This window comes from Ailuropoda melanoleuca, chromosome 5 (assembly GCF_002007445.2).
Source record: "Ailuropoda melanoleuca isolate Jingjing chromosome 5, ASM200744v2, whole genome shotgun sequence".
NCBI classification, from domain to species: domain Eukaryota; kingdom Metazoa; phylum Chordata; class Mammalia; order Carnivora; family Ursidae; genus Ailuropoda; species Ailuropoda melanoleuca.
The window spans coordinates 87906367-87912366 of record NC_048222.1 but is presented as its reverse complement, the minus strand read 5'-3'; positions in this window follow the sequence as shown (position 1 = coordinate 87912366).

Sequence of the window (6000 nt, the reverse complement as noted above, 5' to 3'; positions counted from 1 at the left end):
CAGGTTCAAACTTCCTTGAAGACATTTGTTGAATAGCTGGATGGCATAGGACCTAGGAGAAGCAGGGTCTAAGATAGGAAGCTGGTGAAAGCAAGGGCATCAGGAATGAGGAGGAAAAAACGAAAGGGAATTTGGAGAACTGAAAAAACCAAGATTACATCTTCAATCTTCCCTGCCCCATATTTAATTTGGCCTAATTTCCTCAAATTGCTGCATTATAAAAGGGTTAATTGGACCAGTAACTCATGTTAAATCTGAACTGCTAGTCTGGAAAAACTCCAAGTGCTGTCTTTAAAAGTAACACCCAACTTATACCCTCTAAATAATGAAACGTCGTTTGTTATTAACAGCTACATTTCAAATTAATGTACTTATATTGTCTACCATTAGAAAGGATTTTAGGTGGTTTAGAATTGTTACCTTAACACTTGAAGCTTGTTTAAAACCAAATGAAATAAAACTTCCCAAATAGCCACTCCAATTAATACACATGCATTTCACATTTATATAGTGATCCCTGAACTTCACGCTCCTTATTAGAGAAAGGGCATTGTTATGTTATACCGTGGACTTGACTGTTCTGATTCTAATACTGTGTGTAATACTTAATTCTCACTATTTCAGAATCTCTTAGCTTGCTGGCTGATTGGTTTCAACTTTAGAGCTCTCGACCTAAAATAATAGTTAGTAGTTACATCTAAAACCAATGTTTTATACTTAAAAAGTTTTACTATAACATACACTTAAGTCCAACTTCCTTAAAGGATCAAGTGTTATGGGTAAACTGATAATGCTTAAGGAAGAATACTTTGTCCATTTATGAAAAGATTTCTGAGAGCTGCTAAGGGAGAAAATATTCAAATTAATTGTAATCTGATTGTGTCAATATCATTTCTAAAAACAAATACTTCTCAATCCATGATTCAGGCAGCAAAAGCTAATAATAACTTAGTGTAGAACTACTATTTTTGCCTATATACAGCTGGGTGGTTGAAGCAATCTGATTGTATGATTAGGCACAAGTCCAAGCTGAAGAAATACTATGCTCTAAAATAGTTATGTGGGAAACCATTGGAATTGTGTCTCAGCCTCTGAGAGATTTCAACCTGGTGAATCAGTACATTTTTCCCCCCTGATATTTGATGTTCACACTTCATTGGCAAATAAACACACAAAGAAATCAAAAACAAAACAAAACAACCAACCCATGATTTTAGCATTTTATACTAATGGCCATAATCATGATTGATAATATTATACAACTCTAATATTCTGGGGAGCTCATGATGTTTGACAGTTATATTTGGCCCTGATCCTTAAGACACCTGGGAAACACAAAGGTAAAGAATGTCAAGATATTTCTAGACAAAACGTGGGCCATCTAAGTGGAAAGCTATTCATAAATAATAAATCTGTATATACGTGGGATTTAAAAACTGGAGTGTCCCTGTTAAATGTTTCTCTTTGTATATGATAATTCTCAACTTTTAAAGTTCATGAATAGTCAAAATGTACAGCATGTACTCTTTCTTTTTATCTTCTTTTTCCCCTCCTCCTCCCCCTTCCCCTCCTCTTCCTTTTTCTCCTCCTCTTCTCCCCCTCCTCCTCCTTTTTCTCTTTCTTCTTCTTCTCCTCCTCCTCCTCCTCCTCCTGTTGTTATTATTGTTGTTGTTTCAACTGATTGCCAGATAACTTTAGTGAGATACTGCTTATGTAGCCTGACATACTAAAGATGGATGGAGGTTTCAAATTTGTTTGGGGCTTCTGGACATTTCTTCCACTCTAGTAGTGACTGAGGCAGTCAAAATGCTGGATCAGAAAAAAGAAAAAATATGTATGAATGTAATTGTCATAGACCCAAGATTCTATGGTTAAAAAAACCATGAACTGATTTCAGGGATGATAACAGTATTAGGAATGCTTTAGGTTTAGCGAATTCAAGTCTTTTCCATGTATATATAGTCAATTAATTTATGACAAAAGGGCCAAGAATATAAAATGGTGAAAAGGATAGCCTGTTTAATAAATGGTGCTGGGAAAACTGGACAGCCATATGCATAATAATGAAAGTGGATCCCTATCTTATATCATATACAAAAATCAATTAAAATGGATTAATATGGATTAATGACTTGAACATAAGACCTAAAACCAGGAAACTCATAGAAGACATAAGGAGTAAGCTTCTTGATATCAATCTTGGCAATGATTTTTTTGAATTTGACACCAAAAGTAAAGGCAACAAAAGAAAGAATAAACAGTTGGGACTTCACCAAGTTAAAAAGCTTCTGTACTGCAAAGGAAACATCAACAAAATGAAAAGACAACCTATGGAATGGAAGAAAGTATTTATGAAACATATCTCTGATAAGGTTAATATCAAAAATATATAAAGAACTCATACAACTCAATTAAAAAAAATAATCCAGTTTAAAAATAGGCAGAGGATCTGAATAGACATTTTTCCATATAAGACATACAAATGGTCAACATGTACATGAACATCGCTAATTGTCAGGGAAATGCAAATCAAAATCACATTGAGATATCACCTCATACCTGTTAGAATGGCTATCATCCAAAAAACAAGAGATAATAGATGTTGGCAAGGATGTGGAGAAAGGGAAACCCTTGTGCACTATTGGTGGGAATGTAAATTGGTGTAGCCACTATGGAAAACAACATGGAGGTTCCTTAAAAATTTGAAAATTGAACTACCATATGATCCACCAATTCCACTACTGGGTATTATCCACAGGAAACAAAATCACTATCTTAAAGATATATCTACACCCTCAAATTCATTTCAGCATTATTTGTAATAGCCAAGACATGGAAACAACCTAAGTGTTTATCAACCTATAAATGAATGAAGAAATGTGAGAAGTAGGAGGAGGGGAAAATGGCGGTAGAGTAGGAGGACCCTAGACTCGCTTCATCTCATGAATACAACCAGGTAACTATCAAATCATCCTAAATACCCCAGAAATTGATCTGAAGACTGGCAGAACAAGCTCCACAATTAAGATAGAGAGGAGGCCACATCAAAGAAGGTAGGAAATGTGGAGCCACCATTTGGGAGAGAAGTGGATTGTGGCCACTGTAGTGAGGAGGGAACCACAGTCTCAGAGAAAGGAGAGAGACAGACTGACACACAGGGGAGCACACAGGGAAAACAGTTCCCCATAGCAATTGGCTTGGAAAGTGAGAGGGCCTGAATTTTGTGAGCTCTTGCAACTAGTGGGGCTCAAAGCCTAAAGTTTTAAAGGTCAGCATGCTTGGCTCTGGGAGAGCTTGGAAGACATTGGGGCTGCTCTTGGAGAGAAGGAAGGGCAAACAGCCCAAGGAGATACGGTGTGGAAACAACGATCCTTAGGGTGCCTTCAGCACGCAGTGGGAAGATTAGTTGTTCATCTTTGAGTGTGTTCTAGAAAGGAAACATGCATGGAGAGACCCCTCTGGGAACAAAGGAACTGGAAGTCACCATTTCCCGGCCCTGCACCCCAGAATAAACACAGGGCCACCTGTGGAAGCCAGTGCAGCACCAATACTCACTACCTAACTTGCTTACATTAAACCCTGCCCCTCCATGCTCCAATGGAACCACCTTTCCTAGTCACACTTACCTCAGTCCCAGTGTAGTAGTCTTCCCACAGAAGACTGGCCCAAACCCCTGCCAACACCACGTCTCCTGACCTGGGAGTTTTGTGAGGCCATGGTTCTGGTGGCAGCAGCAACATGTCTAATTCCACAAGCAGACCAGAGAACACCTAGTTAAAACATGCCACATTCAGGCCAGACACCAAACACTGCCCACAACAGGCAAAGAAAGCATCTGCAGTATATTGGCCTAAAGAATAAAGCAGCCAGGCACACCACCAGAACACAGGCAGCCACGTTGGAGACACTCCTGGGAGCCTGGGGAGTTCTGGGGAACAGAGGAACACTGCAGGGCACTACAGGACCTCTTCTTCTTAGAAAATTCCCTCCAGAACAGGAGACATAGCTAAATAGGCACAGAAACTAAGACAAAATGAGAAGACAAAAGAATTTGTCCTGATTGAAAGAACAAGACAAGGCCATGGCTGGAGATCTAAGTGAAACAGATATAAGAAACATGCCTGATGGAGAACTTAAAGTAAAGATCATAAGGATACTCTCTGGACTTGAGAAGAGAGGAGAGGATATCTGTGATGCCATTAATACAGACATAAGGAATAACATAGCAGAGATAAAGGGCTCAATAAATGAAATGAGAAACTCACTTGATGGAATGAGCAGCAGGCTGGAAGAAGCAGAGGGATGAATTAATGACCTAGAAGTCAGAGTAATGGAAAGTAATCAAGCTGCACAAAAGAGAGGAAAAAGAATTTCACAAAATGAGAATAGACTTAGGGAACTTAGTGACCCCATCAGATGTAATAATATTCATATTATAAGAGCCCCAGAAGAAGAGCAAGAAAAGGGGGCAGAGAACATATTTGAAGAAATGATAGCTGAAAACTTCCCTAATCTGGGGAGGAATCGTATGTAGATTAGGAGGCACAGATAACCCCCAAGAAAATCAATAAAAGCACATCCACACTGAGACATGTTATAATTAAAATGACAAAATATAGTGTTAAAGGAAAAATATTGAAAGCAGCCAGAGAAAAGAAGACAGTTACAAACAAAGGAAACCCTATAAGGCTATCAGCATATTTTTCAGCAGAAACTTTCCAAGCCAGAAATGAGTGGCATGATATAGTCAAAGTGCTGACTGGGAAAAATCCGCAACTAAGGTTACTTATCCAGCAAGGCTAACATTCAGAATAGAAGGAAGGATAAAGAATTTCCTAGACAAACAAAAACTAAAGGAGTCTGTGGCCACTAAATTAGCCCTGCCAGAAATATTAAAGAGGACACTTTGAGTGGAAAGGAAATATAAAAAATCACAGTATAGAGGTAGAAAACACAAAAGAAGTAAAAATGAATATTTCCATAAAAAAATCCTTCAAGGAACTCACAAAATAAAAGGATGTAAAATATGACACTATGTAACTAAAATGTGGGGAGGAGAGGAGTAAGGAATGGGTTCAAACTTAAATGACCATCAACTTAATATAGACTGTGATATGCAGAAGATATATACAAACCTAATGGTAATCACAAAGCAAAAGCCACTAATAAATGTGCAAAGAATATAGAGAAAGAAATCCAAATATGTCACTAAAGAAAACCAGCAAACCATGAAAGAGAGAAAGACAAGAAAGGATCAGAGAAAATCTTCATAAACAACCACAAAACCAGTTATAAAATGGCAATAAATGCATATCTATCAATAATTACTTTGAATGTAAATGGGCTAAATGTTCTAATCAAAAGCCATAGGGTGACAGAATAGATTAAAAAAAACAAAACAAAACAAGACCATCTATGTGCTGCCTACAAGAGACTCATTTTAGACCCCAAAAACCTGAAGATTGAAAGTGAGGGGATGGAATACACAAAAATAAATTCAGAGTGGATTAAAGACCTAAATGTGAGACTGAAACCATAAAAATCCTGGAAGAGAGCACAGGCTGTAACTTCTTTGACAGTGGCTGTAGTGGCTTCTTTCTAGATATGTCTCCTGAGTCAAGGGAAACAAAAGCAAAAATAAACTATTGGGGTGACATCAAAATAAAAAGTTTCTTAAAAAAAAAAACAAAAACCCTTCTGCACAATGAAGGAACCGATCAACAAAACTAAAACTAAAAGGCAACCTACAGAGAAGGTTGGAGAAGACATTTGCAAATGGCATGTCCAATAAAGGGTTAGTATCCAAAATATACAAAGAACTTATAAAACTCAACACCCCCAAAATGAATAATCTAAAATGGGCAGAAGACATGAATAGACATTTCTCCAAAGAAGACATACAGATGGCCAACAGGCACATGAAAAGATGCTCATCATCACTCACCATAAGGGAAATGCAAATAATGAGATAACACATCACACCTGTCAGTATGTCTAAAA